The sequence below is a fragment of the Aquarana catesbeiana genome, linkage group LG05 (genome assembly GCF_042186555.1).
Source record: "Aquarana catesbeiana isolate 2022-GZ linkage group LG05, ASM4218655v1, whole genome shotgun sequence".
NCBI classification, from domain to species: domain Eukaryota; kingdom Metazoa; phylum Chordata; class Amphibia; order Anura; family Ranidae; genus Aquarana; species Aquarana catesbeiana.
The window spans coordinates 237,806,500-237,832,949 of NC_133328.1; positions in this window are offsets into that span (position 1 = coordinate 237,806,500).

Below are 26,450 nucleotides of genomic sequence, written 5' to 3' on the forward strand. Positions count from 1 at the left end.
CCCACCCAAGTGCAGTATCGATCGATCACTGTCACTTACAAAACACTAAACGCATAACTGCAGCGTTCGCAGAGTCAGGCCTGATCCCTGCGATCGCTAACAGTTTTTTTGGAAGCTTTTTATTGAACTGGCAAGCACCAGCGGCCTAGTACACCCCGGTCGTAGTCAAACCAGCACTGCAGTAACACTTGGTGACGTGGCGAGTCCCATAAGTGCAGTTCAAGCTGGTGAGGTGACAAGCACAAGTAGTGTCCCGCTGCCACCAAAAAGACAAACACAGGCCCGTCGTGCCCATAGTGCCCTTCCTGCTGCATTCGCCAATCCTAATTGGGAACCCACCACTTCTGCAGCGCCCGTACTTCCCCCATTCACATCCCCCAACGAAATGCAGTCGGCTGCATGAGAGGCATTTTTATGTGCTCCTGAGTACCCCTACCCAACGAACCCCCCCCAAAAAGATGTTGTGTCTGCAGCAAACGCGGATATAGGCGTGACACCCGCTATTATTGTCCCTTCTGTCCTGACAATCCTGGTCTTTGCATTGGTGAATGTTTTGAACGCTACCATACACTAGTTGAGTATTAGCGTAGGGTACAGCATTGCACAGACTAGGCACACTTTCACAGGGTCTCCCAAGATGCCATCGCATTTTGAGAGACCCGAACCTGGAACCGGTTACAGTTATAAAAGTTAGTTACAAAAAAAGTGTAAAAAAAAAAAAAATATATATAAAATAAAAAAAAATAGTTGTCGTTTTATTGTTCTCTCTCTCTATTCTCTCTCTATTGTTCTGCTCTTTTTTTACTGTATTCTATTCTGCAGTGTTTTATTGTTATTGTTATTATGTTTTATCATGTTTGTTTTTCAGGTATGTAATTATTTATACTTTATTGTTTACTGTGCTTTATTGTTAACCATTTTTTTGTCTTCAGGTACGCCATTCACAACTTTGAGTGGTTATACCAGAATGATGCCTGCAGGTTTAGGTATCATCTTGGTATCATTCTTTTCAGCCAGCGGTCGGCTTTCATGTAAAAGCAATCCTAGCGGCTAATTAGCCTCTAGACTGCCTTTACAAGCCGTGGGAGGGAATGCCCCCCCCCCCCCCACCGTCTTCCGTGTTTTTCTCTGGCTCTCCTGTCTCAACAGGGAACCTGAGAATGCAGCCGGTGATTCAGCCAGCTGACCATAGAGCTGATCAGAGACAAGAGTGGCTCCAAACATCTCTATGGCCTAAGAAACCGGAAGCTACGAGCATTTTATGACTTAGATTTCACCGGATGTAAATAGCGCCATTGGGAAATTGGGGAAGCATTTTATCACACCGATCTTGGTGTGGTCAGATGCTTTGAGGGCAGAGGAGAGATCTAGGGTCTAATAGACCCCAATTTTTTCAAAAAAGAGTACCTGTCACTACCTATTGCTATCATAGGGGATATTTACATTCCCCGAGATAACAATAAAAATGATTTAAAAAAAAAAAAAATGAAAGGAACAGTTTAAAAATAAGATAAAAAAGCAAAAAAATAATAAAGAAAAAAAAAAAAAAAAAAAAAAGCACCCCTGTCGCCCCCTGCTCTTGCGCTAAGGCGAACGCAAGCGGCGGTCTGTCGTCAAACGTAAACAGCAATTGCACCATGCATGTGAGGTATCGCCGCGAAGGTCAGATCGAGGGCAGTAATTTTTGCAGTAGACCTCCTCTGTAGATCTAAAGTGGTAACCTGTAAAGGCTTTTAAAGGCTTTTAAAAATGTATTTATTTTGTTGCCACTGCACGTTTGTGCGCAATTGTAAAGCATGTCATGTTTGGTATCCATGTACTCGGTCTAAGATCATCTTTTTTATTTCATCAAACATTTGGGCAATATAGTGTGTTTTAGTGCATTAAAATTTAAAAAAGTGTGTTTTTTCCCCAAAAAATGTGTTTGAAAAATCGCTGCGCAAATACTGTGTGAAAAAAAAAAATGAAACACCCACCATTTTAATCTGTAGGGCATTTGCTTTAAAAAAATATATAATGTTTGGGGTTCAAAGTAATTTTCTTGCAAAAAAAAAAAAACTTTTTCATGTAAAAAATAAGTGTCAGAAAGGGCTTTGTCTTCAAGTGGTTAGAAGAGTGGGTGATGTGTGACATAAGCTTCTAAATGTTGTGCATAAAATGCCAGGACAGTTCAAAACCCCCCCAAATGACCCCATTTTGGAAAGTAGACACCCCAAGCTATTTGCTGAGAGGCATGTCGAGTCCATGGAATATTTTATATTGCGACACAAGTTGCGGGAAAGAGACAAATTTTTTTTTTTTTTTTGCACAAAGTTGTCACTAAATGATATATTGCTCAAACATGCCATGGGAATATGTGAAATTACACCCCAAAATACATTCTGCTGCTTCTCCTGAGTACGGGGATACCATATGTGTGAGACTTTTTGGGAGCCTAGCCGTGTACGGGACCCCGAAAACCAAGCACCGCCTTCAGGCTTTCTAAGGGGCGTGAATTTTTGATTTCACTCTTCACTGCCTATCACAGTTTCGGAGGCCATGGAATGCCCAGGTGGCACAAAACCCCCCCAAATGACCCCATTTTGGAAAGTAGACACCCCAAGCTATTTGCTGAGAGGTATAGTGAGTATTTTGCAGACCTCACTTTTTGTCACAAAGTTTTGAAATTTGAAAAAAGAAAAAAAAAAAAAGTTTTTTCTTGTCTTTCTTCATTTTCAAAAACAAATGAGAGCTGCAAAATACTCACCATGCCTCTCAGCAAATAGCTTGGGGTGTCTACTTTCCAAAATGGGGTCATTTGGGGGGGGGTTGTGCCACCTGGGCATTCCATGGCCTCCGAAACTGTGATAGGCAGTGAAGAGTGAAATCAAAAAGTTACACCCTTAGAAATCCTGAAGGCGGTGATTGGTTTTCGGGGTCCCATACGCGGCTAGGCTCCCAAAAAGTCCCACACATGTGGTATCCCCGTACTCAGGAGAAGTAGCTGAATATATTTTGGGGTGCAATTCCACATAGGCCCATGGCCTGTGTGAGCAATATATCATTTAGTGACGACTTTTTGTAAATATTTTTTTTTTTTTTTTTTTTGTCATTATTCAATCACTTGGGACAAAAAAAAATAAATATTCAATGGGTTCAACATGCCTATCAGCAATTTCCTTGGGGTGTCTACTTTCCAAAATGGGGTCATTTGGGGGGGTTTTGTACTGCCCTGCCATTTTAGCACCTCAAGAAATGACATAGGCAGTCATAAACTAAAAGCTGTGTAAATTCCAGAAAATGTACCCTAGTTTGTAGACGCTATAACTTTTGCGCAAACCAATAAATATACGCTTATTGACATTTTTTTTACCAAAGACATGTGGCCGAATACATTTTGGCCTAAATGTATGACTAAAATTGAGTTTATTGGATTTTTTTTATAACAAAAAGTAGAAAATATCATTTTTTTTCAAAATTTTCGGTCTTTTTCCGTTTATAGCGCAAAAAATAAAAACTGCAGAAGTGATCAAATACCATCAAAAGAAAGCTCTATTTGTGGGAAGAAAAGGACGCAAATTTCGTTTGGGTACAGCATTGCATAACCGCGCAATTAGCAGTTAAAGCGACGCAGTGCCAAATTGGAAAAAGACCTCTGGTCCTTAGGCAGCATAATGGTCCGGGGCTCAAGTGGTTAACCAAAGATTTTTGCATATTTCCATAAATATAATACTGTTAATATTTCAGTATAAACAATCTGACAACCATGTAACACTAACTAGTCACATTACATCAGGGAGGAAAAATGGCTAATTGGGCACAATTTGAACACTTTTACTTAGGGGTGTACTCACTGTTATTGAGTTATTTTGAGGGGACAGCAAATTTGCACTGTAAATGTATTAAATGTATAAATGTACAAAAAAGACACAAAGGCTACGTTTCTACTATTGTGACCCCAAAGTTGCATGATTTAGAGTGTGGCTTTGGAGTGCAACTTGAAATGAATGGGCTGTGACTTGTCATGCGACTTTGTGTCCAAAGTTGCATGACAAGTTGCACTAGTGGAAACGTAGCCTAAAGAACATACTTTTAAAGCAGTGAATGTGACATTCACAGTATAATCACTACAGGTATATCTTCCAGGTGTTTTAAATTCTACAGAATTATTAACCCCTTTCATAAGTATGTCCCTAAAAAAAAAAACTAGTACAATCATAATATTATTAGACCAGAACTGCAAGTATATGGACTAGTATTATTATAGTTAGAACTCTGCTGTGCCCCTACTATATTGATATCAGCCTATTTAGAACTAGAGAAGAAGGTTTTTTAACAAATGGAATGCAAAGCAATGACAGGCTTTAAGGTTCCATTCACACTACCTTATTTTTTAAGCTCCAAGCAGCAAGTTGGAGTGTTTTTTCTGCCCCTAGAAGCAAATAGTGCTATTCTATGTGTCCATGCACACTATTCTAAGCTTGTAGCATTTTTCCCGCTTCAGCTTCTAGGAGCAGAAATAAAACTTTTTTTTTTGCATTTTTAGGAGCAATTTGCCTGCTGGAAAAAAAAAAATGCTGACAGCTCCTAGAAGCTCCGAAATGCTGTTAACCACTGCTAAGCACCTTTTTACAGCCTTTTTCTTTTACTAGCCAGATAGATAGTTATTTTACTAGCCAGCAGCCTGCCGGCATTCTTAATAACCAGTATATAGCAGGTTGTTAACCACTTGCTGACCGCCGCACGACGATGTACGTCCAAATTTTGAAGGGGTATATTGTTGTTATGGCAGCAGCTAGCTGCCATAACCCCGGTATCCCCGTTTTCGTGCGGTGGCTGGCTTTCGAATAAAAGTTGTCCCTGTGGCGGATTCACCGCAAGATCACTTTTATCAGTGGCGGGAGAGGGCCCCCCCTCTCGCTGCAATCCGATGCCCTCCGCCACTTACCAGAGCCGTCGGTAGCGGCGGAGGTGATCGCATCCACCTCCGTACTGTGCCTGGAGACGAATGAGGCTAAGATGGCGCCCACTTGTCTCCATGACACTGCTGGGCGGAAGCGACATCAAAACGTCACTTCCGTCCACACCTCTTAAAGGCACATTTTTTCAAATATCATTTTTTTTAAATGACTTTTTTTTTTATTGCATTTTAGTGTAAATATGAGATCTGAGGTCTTTTTGACCCCAGATCTCAAATTTAAGAGGTCCTGTCATGCTTTTTTCAGGGATGTTTACATTCCTTGTAATAGGAATAAAAGTGACACATTAAAAAAAAAATAAATAAAATAATGTAAAATAAATAATAAAAATAAAAAAATTTAAAACCCCCCCCCTGTCCCGATGAGCTCGCGCGCAGAAGCGAACACATACGCGAGTAGCGCCTGTCTATGAAAACGGGGGTCAAACCACACATGTGAGGTATCACCGTGACTGGTAGAGCGAGAGCAATAATTCTAGCCCTAGACCTCCTCTGTACCGCAAAATATGCAACCTTTAGAATTTTTTAAACGTCGCCTATGGAGATTTTTGAGGGTAAAAGTTTGATGCCATTACACGAGCGGGCGCAATTTTGAAGCATGACATGTTGGGTATCAATTTACTTGGCGTAACATTATATTTCACAATATAAAAAAAATTGGGCTAACTTTACTGTTGTCTTATTTTTTTTCTTCAAAAAAGTGATTTTTTTTCCAAAAAAAGTGCACTTTTAAGACTGCTGCGCAAATACGGTGCAAAAAAAAGTATTGCAATGACCGCCATTTTATTCTCTAGGGTGTTAGAAGAAAAACCATATATAATGTTTGGGGGTTATAGGTAATTTTCTAGCAAAAAAAACTGTTTTAAACATGTAAACACCTAAAATCCAAAACTAGGCTAGTCCTTAAGTGGTTAAAGAGCGGGCTGGCAAGCCAGCTGCCGCGTACTTAACAAAGGATGACTCATCAGCTGTCAGTGGTTCCCCGCTGACAGCTCAATGTAAACACAACAATTGCTGGAAAAAACAGCGTGCCCCCTCCCAATCTATACCAGACCCTTAGGTCTGGTATGGATTTTGAGGGGAACCCCACACCAAAATGTTTTTAAAAATGGCATGCGGTCCCCCCAAAATCCATACCTGACCCTTATTCAAGCATGCAGTCTGGCAGGTCATGAAAGGGGGAGAGGGACAAACTAGCACTCCCTCCTCCTGCACCATACCAGGCCACATGCCGTCAACATGGGGGGTGACTTGGGGCAGAGGAGGCTCTGCCCCCCAAAGCACCTGTTCTTCATGTTGATGAGGACAAGGGCCTCTTCCGCACAACCCTGGCCTGGTGGTTGTGGAGATGCGGGGGGTGACTTATAAGAATCTAGAAGCCCCTTTAACAAGAGGGCCCCCACCCATGTGAATGAGTATTTGGTACATTGTACCCCTACTCATTTACCAAATAAGTGTCAAAAAGGATGGGAGAGGGAGAAAAAGAAGGGGTAGAGTTAAATGTATCCTTAACACTTTAAGCATTTTGTAATTTGGTATAGAAAGGAAGTTAACTGAAATCAAACTTAAAGTGAACCTGTGTATAAATCAAAAGAGAAAAACTAACATCAACAGGAGAAAGTTGAAGTCATAAGCATTTGGTCAGATCATCTTTAACTGTGTTAATATTTGCAGATGTGAGCTACACAAGCATACTTAGTTAGTGGATACCCAGTGGTTCAAACTTTTTTTGGCAGAAAACTTGCTCTCTGCCCTTTGACAGGAGGTAGCCTCAATGCTTGATGAAGCAGTAATCCAAAAGTTCAGTATCCAGTTTTATGTATTCAGTAAGTCTAAAAATAAGTTAGTTAGAAAATTTAAAAGTCACACACTGCTAATAGTCTTTTAACCTCCCTGGCGGTATGATTATTTCGGATTTTAGGTGCTGAAAGCGGTACCATTATTTTGCATGGAAATTTGGCGTTTTATATTGTAGGTCTGTAAATCTTAACAATAACGCACTTAAATCTGTCCAAACCAGAGTCTAGTAGATATCCCGGGTATGATAAAGTTTGAAACACAAAAACATAAATTATAATATAATAAATAAAAATAAATAATTTTAAAAAATTTAAAAAAATAGTAATAAAATAAATTTCCCCACAATTCACTATCGCTCAATTCTGCAAGTGTTCTAATTTACTATCGCTGTTTTCTAGCTGGTCTAAAGCCACTTTTGACGTAAAGGGACACTTTTTGGTTGCTATGGACAATCTCCAGTTTCCAGGCAGAAAGAACAGTGTATATCATGTAAAACTGCATGCAGGGCATGGGCCAGAGCACTGGGGACAAAAGGGATGTGAAATCATTTCATACAGTACTGTAATCTGTAAGATTACAGTACTGTATGTGTTATGATTTTGACAGTTTTTTGAATTTGCCACCAGGCTCCGCCCCCGTGCGTCGCGCCGCTCGCAGGGAATGGAGCCTGGCACGGAGAGGCTTCGGAGGAGGACGGAGCCCTCGGACACTGCGGGTGACATCGCAGGATCCCGGGGACAAGGTAAGTAACGCCGCCCCAGGATCCTGCAATGCGATCCCGAGTGTGGCTCGGGGTTACCGCTAATGGTACTGAATTTTAACCCCGAGCCACACTCGGAAAAACCGCCAGGGAGGCTACAACAAATGACAAAGATGAGTGCCTCACTGAACAACTTTTACCTGATCCACTTGAACAATCCGGCCTTCATTATCAGATATTCATAGACCTCTTTTGTATGTAAGTATAGTTTAAAAATATTTTAAATATGATTTAAGCTAAACCCTGAGGAAAGAAAACCCCATGCAATGGGATTCTCCTGCACTGCATCCAGTTCCCAACAGCCTCAGGTGGCCAGCAGTCGCAGGTGGGACACCATCACGTACGATGCAGGACTGTCAGTTTTGCATTGTACGTGAGAATATTGAGGGCCCATCCCTCAGGTCCCCAGAGCTAGCCCCTTACATCATTGTCCCCAGAACCACCCCTCCTTACAGGAGCGTCCCTGCCTTACATCAGGGTCCCCAGAGTCTCCATCCCTTACATCAGGATCCCTAGAATTCCCCTCCTTGCATTCGAGTCCCTAGAGCCCTAGAGCCTACCCCCTCCCCTGAGCATTACATTAATTTATTAAAGACAAAACATTATTCAGAGATCCCTTACCCCCACTTCATCACTCAATTTCATCTCAGTGGAAGAGCTAGAGTGGGAGGCTGGGCACTCCAGGACTCCAGCCCAGATACGCAGGATGTTGGAATTTAATTTAAATCTCAGGATGATCCTGCAGAGTCTGGGAAGGTTGGGATGTTTGCTAGTCTAACCTTTTCTATGATGCAGATGATTGTAAGCAGAAAGAGCCAAAGAAATCTGCAGTTTTGAATTTACCATTCATTCATTTAAGAAAAAAAAAAAATCACACAGTCACTCTTTCACAGACAAATGGCAGCAGCTGGTATTTTGCATCTGTTCTCTATAAAGTTATTATTCTTTTTGCATTACAATTTTTTCATTTAATATTTATGAGCATCACATACACAGACCACGTGTGCATTTTTTTGTACCTGGAAGCATTGTTCCAGTATAACCTGACACCTTCACATCTAGATTTTTTTTTTATAGAACAGTTTTTTTTGTCAGTAAAGGATAATTATTAGTGTTTATCAGCCACAAATAGGCAAGTACCGTATAGTTGTATGCTTGTGAATATTCTAATGATATACACATGAAGTCTAGTACTAGATCAAAACTGCTGTGGCATAGAGGAAAACTGTCAGAAACCATGAATCAGACTAAGACAAAAGTACAGTTAAATCATACTTGTTTAATAATAATTTAAAAAAAAGGTAAACAGAGTAAACATAGTCAAAACATAGCCAGAGTTCGGAAACCGGAACGGATAGTCAGACAAGCCAAAACGTCAGGGAACCAGAAGGAATGTTAGCCAAGCAAGTCTTTAACAGGAACACAGAAGAGCATCTCTAGAGATGTGGCCAGGGTGAAGGCAGAGATAATCTGGACTGGACGGCTTAATTAGGCAGGACAGACGAGCAGGATCGTCAACAGGTGAGTCACTGTGGAGAGATAGGAGCTGGCAATTAGCCGACAGCTGAGCGGTCAGCTCAGAGAAGAAAGGGCTGGGCTCAGCCCTGACAAAAATACCAAGTTTTAGGCACTGACTTGTGGCTCCTTTAAGAGGTGGGATTTGCACAACCCAGAAATTCCTGAGACTGTCCTGCTTTGATAGGTCAGTCTGGCAGAGAGCAGAGAGGAGGGTCTGGATTGGCTGTGTCAGCAGAGAGAGAATTCCCAGGACAGTAGGAGTGAGGTCATGGGCTGCAGGGGAAAGAGCTGCCAGCAGATCAGTGAGGTTTTTTGAGTTCCCATTAGACATACCTCCCAACTTTGTGAGATGGGAACGAGGGATACTTATTAGCAAAATTATGAAGGCATAGGACACACTTCCTGCCACATCCCCTTAAAAGAGAATTTTACCACTACTATTCCTTAATACTCGTTTCTGAAATTTACAAATTCAGCAATTTATAATTTGGTTGAAAGGTTTAGCACTAGGAAACACCTTTTGAAAGATAGAAAGAGCATTTTATATAGATCAGACCAAAATGAGGGAGAAATGAGTAGGCAAGAGGGGGGACTTTGTTCCAAATCAGGGCCAGTCCCTCAAAAACAGGGCCAGTTGGGAGCTATGCCAGTAGGCACAAGGGAGATTTGTAGAATCAGAGGTTTCTGAGCTGTCTGCTGTGTGCTGTGAGAAGAAGAGTCATTAGGAGAGACTGTGCTGTAAACCAGGCTACAGAGAGTGCTGCTGCACTGAGCCAGAGGACCCCAGAAGGCAGCAGATATAGGTACAGGTCTGAGAGAGGAGCCCTGGGTGTACTGTGGCACCTTGCCTGGCATCCAGGGAATGGAATGCTGACCTGAGGATGTCTACTCAACTTTGATGGTGAATAAGGTTTTGGGTGTATTTTACATGCACTAGACCAGTTGGCTGCCCTAACATTTTCCTGAAATTAGACATTTTTAGAGAATAGAGAATTTAGAGAAATTAAAGTGGTTGTAAACCCTCACATATACCCTGTGAAGTGAACAGCTTCAGATGATACACAGAGATGAAACAAAACATCCTACATAGGTTTTTCTTGTTTATCTGCAGTCTTCTCCTCCCCACGCCCTTTCAAAAGGGCAGAATTGTGATAAAATCCTTCTGCATCTATATCCCAGAGGAGGGGGCTGAGAGGTGTGTAAGAGCTGATTGTAGGAAAGGAACATCCCCCTCCCTTCACACAGCAGAAGAACAGTGTTGTGAATAGATAAGTTGTGTGCTGAGCTCCCTCTCCGTCACAAATTTTATCTCATGTGTTGGGAAAACTTCTCAGAAGTGGACTCATGCTGATAACAGAGGAACGAAGCACCAGAGAAAAACAACACTTAGAGCTTTGGAGAGAGATAACTAAACACTACAGATATATGTGATTTACAACCACTTTAACTACTTCCCTACTGGGTCAATTCTGTCATTTCTCTCTTACATGTAAAACCCATCATTTTTTTTGCTAGAAAATTATGTAGAATCCCCAAACATTATATATATTTTTAAGCAGAGAACCTAGATAAAGGAAGGCCCATAGATGTGGTGTATCTGGATTTTGCAAAAGCATTTTACACAGTTCCCCATAAATGTTTACTGTACAAAGTAAGGTCCGTTGGCATGGACTATAGGGTGAGTACATGGATTAAAAATTGGCTAAAAGGGCGAGTTCAGAGAGTGGTGATAAATGGGGAATACTTGGAATGGTCAGGGGTGGGAAGTGGGATCCCCCAGGGTTCTGTGCTGGGACCAATCCGGTTTAATTTGTTCATAAACGACCTGGAGGATGGGGTAAACAGTTCAATCTCTGTATTTGTGGACGACACTAAGCTAAGCAGGGCAATAATGTCTCCGCAGGATGTGGAAACCTTGCAATATACAGAGGTACAGTGGACATAGAAATGGCATAATAACTGCAGAGCATCATACAGAAAAACCCCAACGTGTTTCGACCGTGTTATAGTAGAAGTCTTCTTCAGGGGGGAAGAATACAGACTTCTAAGGAATACAATGTATAAATAAGTACATTGAAAACCAAACAATAGAATATGTTGATTCCAAAAAAGTACAAAATAGGTTAAGAGATTTATATTTACCACTGATGGCTGTATGCCAAACCTTCCAGAAACCATGCCTAATATTGTTACCCAATGATCCAGACAGCACAGCGGAACCAATATGGAGCAAGCCCCTCACGAGGACAAACACCCAACAGGCCAGGATGAAGACCTACAAGAGGCTGCACTTATTGCAGGGACCAGAGGGACAGAACGTCACAGGTGGGTCACCAGGCCTGGAAGGGATCCCAATTTACCATAAAAATTAAATAGTTATTCCAATTAGTGATTTTGAAAGTAATCCTATAAACTGAAATAACTATTTGCCAGAAAGAAAGAAAAAAAGGAAAAGGGGAGGGCAAAAAATATTCTATGGAAGCCTTACGCGGAAAAATGTGGGATGGTGCAAAAAGATGGAAAAGCTGAAAAACACTTAATGTGAACCAGAAAATGGACCCCAGAAGAACTAAAGTAAAAAATAAAAGATAAAAAAATAAATAAAAACACCCAGATGAAATAAGATGATGATGATAAGAGGGTGAGAAACAGCATCATACGTGCCATGGAGAAGGGACAACAGTGAAGGTGGACTGAAGGTGAACCCACCAGAAAAAAGAGGACAAGCAGTGCTGGGAAGTGAGACAATAAGGCAAAGAAGATACAGTGAGGGAAAAAAAAACGGTGACAGTTAAAGGGACAAGTGGGGGAAACGTGAAAAGAAACTCCATAGTGAGAACAAGAAAAAAAAAGTGGGTGTGTGTTGGGGATGGGGGGCAATTTGAGGACCCCTTAGGCCAGGGGTCTTCAAACTGCGGCCCTCCAGGTGTTCAGGAACTACAATTCCCATCATGCCTAGTCATGTCTGTGAACGTCAGAGTTTTACAATGCCTCATGTGATGTGTATATATATATATCCACTGCATACAGTTTAGCTAGATCTCTCTGCGGTCCATTCCTGATGGTGTACTGTTTCTACTATACTTCTGGCAGGTAGGTGATTCAGTTAGCTGCAGTGTATTTCATATACTGTATATATACAGTCAGTCTAATATATATATATATATCCACTGCATACAGTTTAGCTAGATCTCACTGCAGTCCATTACTGGTGTACTGTTTCTAATATACTTCAGGCGTTGTACACAGTACGGTGCACCCTTAGTGCAGTTGCTACTACTTTTCTGCTGGTGTACACAGTACACAATCAGGGATGAGCCAAACACCCCCCTGTTCAGTTCACACCAGAACATGCGAACAGGCAAAGAATTTGTTCAAACACGCGAACACCGTTAAAGTCTATGGGACTCGAACATGAATAATCAAAAGTGCTCATTTTAAAAGCTTATATGCAAGTTATTGTCATAAAAAGTGTCCCAGGGGACATGTCTCAATGCAAAAAAAAGTTTTAAAAACGGCCATTTTTTCGGGAGCAGTGATTTTAATAATGCTTAAAGTGAAACAATAAAAGTGTAATATTCCTTTAAATTTCATACCTGGGGGGTGTCTATAGTATACCTGTAAAGGGGCGCATGTTTCCCCTGTTTAGAACAGTCTAACAGCAAAATGACATTTCAAAGGAAAAAAAGTCATTTAAAATTACTTGCGGCTATTAATGAATTGTCGGTCCGACAATACACGTAAAAGTTCATTGATAAAAAGAGCATGGGATTTCCACACAGAGGAACCCCAAACTAAATTTTTTTTTTAAAATGGCGTGGGGGTTCCCCTAAATTCCATACCAGGCCCTTCAGGTCTGGTATGGATATTAAGGGGAACCCCGTGCCAAAATTTGAAAAAAAAATAGTGTGGGGGTCCCCCTCAAAATCCATACCAGACCCTTCAAGTCTGGTATGGATTTTAAGGGGAACCCCACACCAAAATTTAAAAAAAAGGCATGCAGTCCCCCCAAAAATCCATACCACACCCTTATCTGAGCACGCAACCTGGCATGCCGCAGGAAAAGAGGGGGGACAAGAGAGCGCCCCCCCCTCCTGAACCGTACCAGGCCACATACCCTCAACATTGGGAGGGTAACTGGGTGACTTCGCCCCCTCTGACATCATGGAGAAAGCCACAGGGAAGTCCCCGTCAAGTCCCCGTGCGTCAGAGGGGGAGGGGTCACCGGGTAGCCCTGTCCTCCGTTATTTAAGAAGTGTCAGAAGAAGAGAAGTGTCACACGGAGGAAGATGCTGGACGAGAACACCGGAGCAAGAAGCAGAGGATCGGAGGAAGAACCAGAGGAAGAAGAAGATAGGGGAAGAAACCGAAGGAAGAAGGAAGGAAGAAGGAAGAAGACCCAAAGAAGATGGAAAGAAGAAGACTTTAAATAAAGGAATTGTCAAAAACTGTCTCTTGTCATTTTTAACATTTTTGACACTTTTTTGTGAAATGGTACGGGTACCCCCTTAGCATTTCACACAGAGGGGAGGGCTGGAATCTGGGGGTCCCCTTGTTGTGGGGATGAGGCCCTTTTCCTCATCAACATGGGGACAAGGTGCTTTGGGGGGCCGCTACCCCAAAGCACCCTCCCAATGTTGAGGGCATGTGGCCTGGTACGGTTCAGGAGGGGGGCGCTCTCTTGTCCCCCCTCTTTTCCTGCGGCCTGCCAGGTTGCATGCTTGGATAAGGGTCTAGTATGGATTTTTGGGGGGACCCCACACCATTTTTTTAATTTTGGCACAGGGTTCCCCTTAAAATCCGTACTAGACCTGAAGGGTCTGGTATGGATTTTGAGGGGGACCCCCACGCCATTTTTTAAAAACATTTTGGCGCGGGGTTCCCCTTAATATCCATACCAGACCTGAAGGGCCTGGTATGGAATTTAGGGGGACCCCCAAGCCATTTTTAAAAAAATTTTGGTTCGCGGTTCCCCTGTGGGGAAATCCTATGCCGTTTTTATCAATTAACTTTTATGTGTATTGTCGGACCGACAATTCATTATTAGCTTTAGTAGTAGTTTTAAATTACTTTTTTTCCTTTGAAATGTCATTTTGCTGTCAGACTGTTCTAAACACGGGAAACATGCGCCCCTTTACAGGCATACTATAGACACCCCCAGGTATGAAATTTAAAGGAATATTACACTTTTATTGTTACTTTTATTACACTTTTATTGTTTCATTTTAAGCATTATTAAAATCACTGCTCCCGAAAAAACGGCCGTTTTAAAAACTTTTTTTTGCATTGATACATGTCCCCTGGGGCAGGGCCCAGGTCCCCAAACACTTTTTATGACAATACCATGCATATAAGCCTTTAAAATTAGCACTTTTGATTTCTCCCATAGACTTTTAAAGGGTGTTCCGCGGCTTTCGAATTTGCCGGGAAAACCCCAAATTGTTCGCTTTTCGGCGAACAGGCAAACAGCCGATGTTTGAGTCGAACATGAATTCGACTCAAAGCTCATCCCTATACACAATACATACAGTGAACCCATAGTTGCTATTAGACTGGTGGTGTACAAAATACTGTGCACCCATAGTGCAGTTGCTACTACTTTTTTGGTGGTCTACACAGTACACAATACAGTGTAGTGTGGTGTTGCAAAACAAAATCCCCATCATGTCTGGAAGGCCACCAAGGATAGGCAGATGCTCACAGGCCACTAAAAGAGGGCAAGCAGGCTCTGTGTCTACAGTCCACAGTGCTGGTCATGGACATGGTGCATCTTCTGCAGGTGGCCATGGGGCACGCTTGTCCTTTTTTTCTGCTGCTGGGACAGGGGCAGAAAAATTGGGTCTTTGGTGGTGGTGGCGCCACAACACTGTAACCCCTCACAGATACTCCTGTTGGGCGCAGGAATGGGCCCTACTGTGAAATATTAGATCAGAAATTGTAATTACATGCCCCTGTTAAACAGGGACAGAAAAATTGGATCTTAGGCAGTGGTGGTGGAGAAAAAGAAAGGAATACCTTAAGGGGTTACTTTGGCAACAATTATTGATCATTGAAACATTCAGAATTGTAAACTGTAATACTTTATTTGAACATAGTATTTTACAAGTATCAAAAATAGAAGTTAAATGGAAAAATGCAGTATCATAAAAACTAATCAGTCCAGAATTGGACCTTAAAAATAGCCATGAACTAGTTCAACATACAGGACAGGACATAAAACAGTACATGACAACAACAGACACTGTCCGGACGCATTGTATATGCAAGCAGTCATTCGGTTAAGTCCAGTGTAATTTGTATATGGGAATGAATAACCCCCAAGTCCTAAATAAGACCGACTGACTGCAAATCCAATTGATGGAAGGAAGAAGGGGATGGGAAAGAAAGAGAGGGATGGATGGGCAGGCTGCACGGTGAGCTGGGTGGACACCGCTTGATGTGAGCTAACATTTATGCTTGTTAACTGACTGAAAATGATGATCCTGAATCACTGGCAATGTATTGATAATGACAAGTAATTTTAATGTTGGAAGAATTAGGGTTTCTCTCTTGCAAGGTGTTGACTGAGATTCTGAATCAGAGAATGTCATTCATGTATAAGAACAACACTGACAATCAGAAGTAAGATCATGCAAGATATATATAGTGATAAGGTCAGCAAACGTTACCATATAGAAGTCTTCTGCATGATAATGTAGTTCATAGTAGATTGATACAAAGAACTTTCTGTAAACAAGTAATTGATACACACTCGTACTTGGCTGCGCTGCTTAATCACCATTCCCTATTGTGGTGGCGGAAGATTCAAACCTCCAGTGGCTCACCTCCTCCATGACTGGAAATAATCGGAAGCCAGAATGACTGGTGAATGGAGTATGGTAGATGTTAGTAATTCATCGCTGTACGCAGTGGGAAATTAAAGTAGCTATCAGCAGTAGACGGCGGTAGACTTCAGTGGGTATTGTGTAGTCATGCAGCCATAGCTGATCGAGATACAGCTTGCATCGCTCACCTTACTTCCCATACGCCGGCAGGGCAGGGCTGAGTTGTTGTTGATGACATCAACGCATTTCGCTGGGTCTAATGGCGTAGCTTCATCTTGGACGGTACGAGTGGTGGTGGAGCCCTAAACTAAAAATATTGTTGGCAGCTAGCATCATCAAGATTGAGGAGGAATAGGATAGTTACTCAGCATAGGCAGTCTTCAAGGCATTCCACATCAATAGAAAAATCAAGCAGTTACATCAGCATCAGGTGCTTGATAGCTGCTGCTGATCCAAGACTGATTCATTTTTATGAATGTGACCCTATCAAGGGAGTCTGTGGACAGGCGCACTCTATGATCCGTTACAAACCCTCCAGCAGCACTGAATGTGCGTTCAGAAAGAACCCTGGATGCAGGACAGGCCAGTAGATCAATTGCATATTGAGCTAGTTCTGGTCAGTGGTCCATCCTCAAGACCCAGTAACCCAGTGGATGCTCGGTTGGAAAGGTCTCCAAGTCTGCTCTTGCCCCTAGATATTCCTGAACCATGTAATGCAGACACTGGCGATGGTTGCTTGAACTGATCAGACCTTGGTGCAGAGGACTGAAAAATTGTCTAAAGGCATCGGTCAGCCGGCCACCTTCTCCACTGCTTTTCCTCTGACTGAACAAAGCTGTCATGGTTATGCAGTAATCTTTGTCTGTCAGCTTACCTCTCCTCCATGTGTTCACCTTAAGAGGCCAGCCACTCTCATCTGGCTACTTAAATAATCTCTCCTCAAAGCATGGCTCCACCCCAGCCCCTATCAGAGGACTCTATATTAACCTGTGCACTGCAAGCCTGCCTTGTTGATTAACCTTTGTGTGTTTAGCTTCTGTGTGCATCTTGCTGTGTCTTCTACGTCTGATTCCAGTTACCGATCTTGGCTTGTTCTCGACTATCCCTGCCTGCTTGTGACCCTGACCTTTGACGTGTTCTATGTGTATGCTTGTCTGCTACTGCTAGTCGCCCCAACCTTTGGCTTATTCCCTTACTATCTCTGTCCTCCTGTAGTCTACAGTGGGTGTGAGCTGGGAGACCCTGGGGGTCGCGACCTGGAGCCAGTTACAGCCCAGTCCATCCTCACCACTAGAGGCTCTGGTGAACACCTGCTGGCTCTTAGACTCGGTGCCCTGGGAAATCTTACGCTCTAGCCCCTGTGGGATCTGTGTTGGTGTTCCAGCGGACCTGCCTTCCTTAACCACCTAGACTCCCATCCGCAGCAGTCAGAAGTAGGGTCCACTACCTTTGCGGTGCACTCCTGACCCCAATGGTGTGCATCTGTCACCTGGCCTCAGGTGACCTGACAGAAGCCTCAGCAACACGTTGTCCAGCACCAGGAAATTGTAACCTCACAGGGTCTGGAAATGCATTGCACAAACCTTTCTTTAAGACCTACTCAAAATGTTTCATCCTCTGCTCCCTCTGCGAAAGCAGGATGAGTTCTGCAACCTTACCCCTGTAACGTGGATCAAGAAGGATTGCCAGCCAGTAATGATTCCTTCTCTTTGATACCATGAATCCTACCCTGTTTCCCCAAAAATAAGCCCTAGCGTGATTGTTGGTGATGGCTAGGGATGAGCTTCGTGTTCGAGTCGAACCCATGTTCGACTCGAACATCGTCTGTTCGCCCGTTCGCTGAATTGCGAACGATATGGGCCGTTCGCACCAAATTCGTGTGGCACATCACGGCCCATAATTCACTGCGGCATCACAGTGCATTGCTGGCTGATGATTGGCCAAGCATGCACTATGACCCGCATGCTTGGCCAATCACAGCGCCGTCAGTAGAGAGAGCTGTAATTGGCCAAAGCCAGGGTGGCTTTGGCCAATTATGGCTCAGGGGGTTTAGAACACGCCCCACACTATATAAGGCCGCCTGCACGGCGGCCCTGTGTAGTGTGTGTTCCAGCGTTGAAAGAGAGATAGATAGACAGAGAGACAGTGTCATTTCATTTGAGTTAGATAGATTAGGCAGGACAATCAGTGAGTTAGCTGCACTTACAGTGTATTGTGTATATATATATGCATCCCAGGTGTTGCGCATATATATATATATATATATATATATATATATATATATATATATATATATATACACTATATTCAGTTTAGCTAGATCCGTTCCTGTTATCTTCGTACTGACAGGCAGGCTTGTCTTGTTACAGTATTTACAGCTACCTGAAGAAAATTGCTGGTGTTCTTTTGATCCTATTAGTACCACAGTCAGGCAGCTAGACTATTTACAGTTAGTGCAGTGCATCCTGCTCACAGTGTTCAGCTAAAACTACAAGTTAATGGGGTGCGTTCTGCTCACAGTGTTCAGCTAAAACTACAAGTTAGTGCGGTGCGTCCTGCTCACAGTGTTCAGCTAAATAACAAGTTAGTGCGGTGAGTCCTGCTCACAGTGTTCAGCTAAAACTACAAGTTAGTGCGGTGCGTCCTGCTCACAGTGTTCAGCTAAAACTACAAGTTAGTGCGGTGCGTCCTGCTCACAGTGTTCAGCTAAAACTACAAGTTAGTGCGGTGCGTCCTGCTCACAGTGTTCAGCTAAAACTACAAGTTAGTGCGGTGCGTCCTGCTCACAGTGTTCAGCTAAAACTACAAGTTAGTGCGGTGCGTCCTGCTCACAGTGTTCAGCTAAAACTACAAGTTAGTGCGGTGTGTCCTGCTCACAGTGTTCAGCTAAAACTACAAGTTAGTGCGGTGCGTCCTGCTCACAGTGTTCAGCTAAAACTACAAGTTAGTGCGGTGCGTCCTGCTCACAGTGTTCAGCTAAAACTACAAGTTAGTGTGGTGCGTCCTGCTCACAGTGTTCAGCTAAAACTACAAGTTAGTGCGGTGCATCCTGCTCACAGTGTTCAGCTAAAACTACAAGTTAGTGTAGTGAGACCTCTGCACAGTGTTCATCTAAAGCTACAAGTTAGTGTAGCGCGTCCTGCTCACAGTGTTCAGCTAAAACTACAAGTTAGTGCAGTGCGTCCTGCTCACAGTGTTCAGCTAAAACTACAAGTTAGTGTAGTGAGACCTCTACACAGTGTTCATCTAAAGCTACAAGTTAGTGCAGTGTGTCCTGCTCACGGTGTTCAGCTAAAACTACAAGTTAATGTAGTGAGACCTCTGCACAGTGTTCATCCAAAGCTACAAGTTAGTGCAGTGCGTCCTGCTCACAGTGTTCAGCTAAAACTACAAGTTAGCGTGGTGTGTCCTGCTCACAGTGTTCAGCTAAAACTACAAGTTAGTGCAGTGCGTCCTGCTCACAGTGTTCAGCTAAAACTACAAGTTAGTGCAGTGCGTCCTGCTCACAGTGTTCAGCTAAAACTACAAGTTAGTGTGGTGCGTCCTCCTCACAGTGTTCAGCTAAACCTACAAGTTATTTTTTTGCGAGCTCTGCACAGTGTTCAGCTAAAGCTACCTGTAGAAGGTTGGTGGTGTTTTCCTGATCCTATCACTACTGCAGGCAGCTAAAAAAGCTACAAGTTATTTTTTTGCGAGCTCTGCACAGTGTTCAGCTAAAGCTACCTGTAGAAGGTTGGTGATGTTCTCATACTACAGGCAGGCAGTTGATTTTGCTAGCTGCAGTATCAGTACATATATATATATATATATATATATATATATATATATATATATATATATATATCCCAGCTTAGTGCAGCTACAGGCCATTAGTATGTCTGGAAGGCCAAGAAGGAGAGGCAGACAGTCACAAGCCAATAAGAGAGGGCAAGCAGGCTCTGTGTCTAGTGCTGGTCGTGGAGACGGTGCATCCTCATCAGCACGTGGCCGTGGTACACGCTTGGCCTTTTTTTCGGCAGCTGGCCGTGTTGAGCCGCAGCATGCGGAAGACCAAGATGACCAAGCCGTCCTCATCCTCCTCATCCTCTCTCACCCATGCCCAGGGTACTTTGTCTGGCAAAGCAGCGGCCTCTTCCCTCGGCTCAATGTCATCAGTGACTCCTTCCCTAGCCCCACCATGTCCTCCTGGGGAGTCCCTCGAACTGTTTGACCACAGTGTTGGGTACATGCTCCAGGAGGATGCCCAGCATTTGGAAGGCTCTGATGATGATACTGAGCTCGATGAAGGCAGTAACATGAGCACGGACAGAAGGGGTGCCCAAGAAGGACAGCAATCTGGCAGTCATGCTCCCCCTGCTGCAGCACACTGCCAGGTTTGCTCCAGTGATGAGGAGGGAGGGGATGATGAGGTCACTGACTCAACGTGGGTGCCTGATAGGAGAGAGGAGGAGGAGGAGGAGGCGGCACATCACCAACGAGGCAGGATGCCCTCCAGGGGCCAGCCTAAGGGCAGCACATTGACTGCATCACACCCCAAAGCTCCACATGTGCAGGGCGCTGCAGTCTCTGCGCGTTATTCAAAAAGTTCTTTGGTGTGGGCCTTTTTTGAGACGAGTGCATCAGATCGCACCGCTGCTATTTGCAACATATGTCTCAAGCGTATCTAGCGTGGCCAAAACATCTCCCGCTTGGGTACCACATGCTTGACCAGACATATGTTGACCTGCCATGCAGTTCATTGGCAAGCGTATCTAAAAGACCCACACCAAAGAACAAAGAGGACCTCTCCTTGCTCCTCATCAGCTGAGATCTCCAACCCCACTATACCTTCAGTCCTCTCTGAGACCTGCACTGAGAGGAATGAAGGTGTAGAATTAGGTGTGTCACAGCCAAGTACTTGTGGGCAATGTGCTTTTGGTACACCGACGTCAGATTGTACCAGGCAAATTTCCCTGCCCCAGCTGCTGCACTGACGAAAGAAGTTTGCTCCCAGCCATCCACATGCCCAGCGGTTGAATGCTAGCTTGGCAAAATTGCTAGCACTTCAACTGCTGCCTTTTCAGTTGGTAGACTCTGCCCCCTTCCGTGAGTTTGTGGAATGTGTGGTTCCTCAGTGGCAGGTACCCAAACACCACTTTTTCTCACGGAAGCCAATTCCGGCTCTCTACCGGCATGTGGAAGGCAATGTCCATGCCTCGCTGGACAGGGTGGTCAGCGGTAAGGTGCATATTACCGCTGACTCATGGTCCAGCAGGCATGGACAGGGACGTTACCTAAGCGCATTGGGTGACTCTGCTGGCAGCTGGGAAGGATGCAGGACAAGGTGCAGTAGTGTTGGAGGTTGTTCCGCCACCACGCCTCCAAAATGCTAATGATTGTGACACACCTCTCTCCTCCACCCCCTCCTCTTCTTCTTCCTCCATGGCTTCTTCCTGTGCTTTGTCCTCGGAACCAGCGGTGCTCCTTAGCCGTTCAAGAGTCTACGCAAGTACGCAGGCCAAAAGATGCCATGCGGTGCTTGAGCTGGTGTGCTTGGGGGACAGGAGCCACACTGGGGCAGAGGTGTCAGCTCTGCAGGGCAGGTTCAGAGGTGGTTGATGCCACGCCAACTTAAGGCAGGAATGGTGGTTTGCGACAATGGCATCAACCTCCTCTCTGCCCTCCGACAGGGACAAATGACCCATGTGCCTTGTTTGGCTCACGTCCTTAACTTGGTGGTGCAGCGGTTCTTGGGCAGGTACCCGGGCTTACAAGATGTCCTGAGGCAGGCCAGGAAAGTCTGTGTGCATTTCCGCCGGTCATATAATGGCAGTGCTCGGCTGGCGGACCTCCAAAAGGAGTTTAACCTGCCCAAGAACCACCTAATCTGTGACATGCCCACCAGGTGGAACTCAACGTTGGCCATGCTGCAGCGGCTGCACACGCAGCAGAAGGCCATCAATGAGTACCTGTGCGACTATGGCACCAGGACAGGGTCAGGGGAGCTTGTTTTTTTTCCCCACGCCAGTGGGCCATGATCAGGGATGCATGCAATGTCCTGTCACCATTTGAGGAGGCCACGAGGATGGTGAGCAGTGACAGTGCATGCATCAGTGACACTGTCCCCCTTGTCCACCTGTTGGAGCACACGCTGCGTGGAATAATGGACAGGGCACTTGAGGCAGAACAGAGGCAGGAAGAGGAGGACTTCCTTAGCTCTCAAGGCCCCCTTTATCCAGACAGTGTTCCTGCGTGCCCGCCGATCACACAGGAAGAGGACGAGGAGGAGGAGGAGGAGGAAGATTGTGTCAGTATGGAGGTGGAGCCTGGCACTCAGCATCAGCAGCAGTGTTTAAGGTTCAGTCCCAAGAAACACATGGACTTGTACGTGGCTGGGAGGAGGTGGCTGCGGACCATGTCGTCCTTAGTGACCCAGAGGACTCCGGACCGAATGCCTCAGCAAACCTACGCTGCATGGCCTCCCTGATCCTGCAAAGCCTGCGTAAGGATCCTCATATTCATGGTATCAAGGAGAAGGACCAATACTGGCTGGCAACCCTCCTTGATCCACATTACAAGGGTAAGGTTGCGGACCTTATCTTGCCATCGCAGAGGGAGCAGAGGATGAAACATCTTCGGGAGGCCTTGCAGAAAGGTCTGTGCAACGCGGTCCCAGAGACTGGGAGGTTACAAACTCCTGTTTCTGGACAACGTGTTGCTGAGGCTTCGGTCAGTCAAAGAAGGAGCGGTGGAGAAGGTTGCCGTCTGACCGATGCGTTCAGACAATTTTTTGGTCCGCAGCCCCAAGGTATGATCGGTTCCAGCAACCATTGCCAGCGTCTGTTTTACATGGTGCAGGATTACCTAGGGGCAAGATCTGACTTGGACACCTTTCCCACCGAAAATCCTCTGGGTTACTGGGTCTTGAGGATGGATCACTGGCCAGAGCTTGCACAGTATGCAATTGAGCTACTGGCCTGTCCTGCATCCAGCGTTCTTTCGGAACGCACATTCAGTGCTGCTGGAGGCTTTGTAACCGATCACAGGGTGCGTCTGTCCACCGACTCGGTCGATCGACTGACCTTCATAAAAATGAATCAGTCTTGGATCACCACCAGCTACCAAGCACCTGATGCTGATGTAACCGAATAATTTTTTTTGAAATCTCAGATCCCTTCAAAGACTGCCTATGCTGATGCTGAGTGACTATCCCTGAGTAATTATCCTCTTCCTCCTCAATGATCACGCTGATAGCTTGTAAGAACATTTTTGGTTCTGGGCGCCACCACCAGTGCCTAAGGCCCAATTTTTCAGCCCCTGTTTAACAGGGGCGTGTAATTAAAATTTTTGATGCAATACTTTGCAGCAGGGCTCATTTCTGCGTTCCAACTAGAGTATCTGTGAGGGGTTGCAGTGTTCTGGCACCAGCACCAGTGCCTAAGGCCCAATTTTTCAGCCCCTGTTTAACAGGGGTGTGTAATTACAATTTTTGATGCAATACTTTGCAGCAGGGCTCGTTTCTGCATTACAACTAGATTATCTGTGAGGGGTTGCAGTGTTGTGGCACCAGCACCAGTGCCTAAGGCCCAATTTTTCAGCCCTTGTTTAACAGGGGCGTGTAAGTACAATTTTTGATGCAATACTTTGCAGCAGGGCTCATTTCTGCGTTCCAACTAGAGTATTTGTGAGGGGTTGTAGTGTTGTGGCACCAGTGCCTAAGGCCCAATTTTTCAGCCCCTGTTTAACAGGGGTGTGTAATTACAATTTTTAATGCAATACTTTGCAGCAGGGCTCGTTCCTGCGTTCCAACTAGAGTGTCTGTGAGAGGTTGCAGTGTAGTGGCACCAGTGCCTAAGGCCTAATTTTTCAGCCCCTGTTCAACAGGGGCATGTAATTACGATTCTTGATCTAATATTTCACAGCAGGGCCCATTTCTGCACCCACCAAGAGCGAGTGAGGACTTACAGTGTTGTGGCACCAGCACCACCACCACCACCAAAGGCCCAATTTTTCTGCCCTTGTTCAACAGGGGCATGTAATTACAATTCTTGATCTAATATTTCACAGCAGGGCCCATTTCTGCGCCCACCAAGAGTGAGTGAGGACTTACAATGTTGTGGCACCAGCACCCCCACCACCACCAAAGGCCCAATTTTTCTGCCCCTGTTCAACAGGGGCATGTAATTACAATTCTTGATCTAATATTTCACAGCAGGGCCCTGTGAGGGCTTACAGTGTTGTGGCCACAACAACACCTAAGGCCCAAATTTCTGCTGAGTATATAGGGCAGGCCCCTACTTTCAAACATCTAACTTACAAACGACTCCTACTTGCAAACGGAAGGAGACAACAGGAAGTGAGATGAAATCTACCCCTAGGAAGGGAAATTCTCACCTGTAAGAGTTAATATGGGAAAAACATTTCTCCTTTCCACTAATGCTTTCCAATCCTTGTTCCACAAAAAAACCCAAATTTTCAAAAAACATTTGTCATTGGGACAAAAAGTGAGGTGAAATCTTCTGAAGAGGAGGACAGACAGCAAAACAAATGTCACAGGGGTGATAACCCTTCCCTATGTTTTCCAAAAAGCTTAAAAAAGATTTTTTGGCTGGAGCTAAACACGTTAAAAATGTACCCGTTCAAAATTACAAACAGATTCTACTTAAAGCAGAGTTCCACCCAAATTTTGAACAATATCTGTATGTATTCTCTTCCTTGCCTAGATGCTGACATGCCGTTTAAAAAAATTTAAATCGCCGTAATTACCTTTTATTTTTCTGTTCTTCTTTGCACTTCCGGGTTCTCCTCCCGTGGAAGTAGGCGTGTTTCTAGCCTCTCCCAGACTCCTGGGAGAGGGTCTCAGGCTTCCCAGGATGCCACTGAGCATGTGCGGGAACGAGCGGTGAATGCTGGGAGCACAGCATTCACCACATCCAGGAAATAAATGCTTGTGGGCTTCAAATGCCCACAATGAAGATGGAAACCACCTGCAGTGAATAATATAAGTTATTCTTTCCGACGAAATCTGACACAGGTGGACATATTACACACAATATGTGAGTATGTAATGCTGAGAAGAAAAGTTTGTGAATGAACTCAAAAAAAAAAAAACGATAGATAGGTGGACCCCCACTTTAACAACAAACCTACAGTCCCTGTCTTGTTTGCACCGCCTGTATACTGCTGTTCAGAGTATATAGGGCCTGGTGGCCCCACACCTTTCCTTATTTTAATTTGGGTGCGGGGTTCCCCTTAATATCCATACAAGACCCAAAGGGCCTGGTAATGGACTGGGGGGTACCCATGCCGTTTGTCTCACTGATTTTCATCCATATTGCCAGGACCCGACATTACATTAAACCCGCAAGCAGTTTTAAATGAGATTTTTTCCTTTAAAAATGGCATTTTGTGCAGGGACTGTTCTAAACACGGGAAGCATGCTCCACTTTACAGGCATACTATAGACACACCCCAGGTACGATATTTAAAGGAATATTTCACTTTTTTTTTTACTTTAAGCATCATTAAAATCACTGCTCCCGAAAAAACGTCCGTTTTTAAAAGTTTTTTTTTGCATTGATACATGTCCCCTGGGGCAGGACCCGGGTCCCCAAACCCTTTTTAGGACAATACCATGCAAATTAGCCTTTAAAATTAGCACTTTTGATTTCGAACGTGCGAGTCCCATAGATGTCAATGGGGTTCTAACGTTCGTGCGAATTTTCGGTCCGTTCGCAGGTTCTGGTGCGAACCGAACCGGGGGGTGTTCGGCTCATCCCTAGTGATGGCTGCAATATAAGCCCTACTCCCAAAATAAGCCCTAGTTAAAGACCTTGTAGATCTTATTTTCAGGGTAGGGCTTATTTTCTGTAAAACAGGGTAGGGCTTATTTGGGGGGTAGGGCTTATATTGCAGCCATTACTGACAATCACGCTAGGTCTTATTTTCGGGTTAACAGGGTAGGGTCCTTACACTGCATGGCCTCCCTGATTCTGCAAAGCCTGCAAAAGTTTCCATAGGCATTAGATTCTGAGTTCTCTGGGTCACTAAGGATCACATGATCCTTAACAACCTCCTCCCAGCCACGTACAACTCCTTGGGTTTCTGGGGACTGAAAACCATTCCTTGAAGACTGCTGCTGAGTGTTATCCTCCACGTCCATGCTGACACAAACCTCCTCCTACTCCTCTTCTTCCTGTGTGTTTGGCAGGCCTGCAGGAATAATATCTGGATAAAGGGGGCCTTGAGAGGTAAGGAAGTCCTCCTCTTCCTCACACTGTTCTGCCTCAAGTGCCCTGTCCATTATTCCATGAAGCGTGCGCTCCAACAGGAAGACAAGAAGGACAGTATCACTGATGCATGCATTGTCGCTGCTCAGTGTGCTCACCATCCTCATGGCCTCATCAAATGGTGACAGGACAGTGCATGCATCCTTGATCAGTAGCCACTGGCGTGGCGAAAAGAAGCCAAGCTCCCCTGACCCTGTCCTGGTGCCATACTCACACAGGTACTCATTGATGGCCCTCTGCTGCGTCTACAGGCACTGCAGCATTGCCAACGTTGACTTCTACTTGGTGGACATGCCACAAATGAGGCAGTTGGTGGGCAGGTT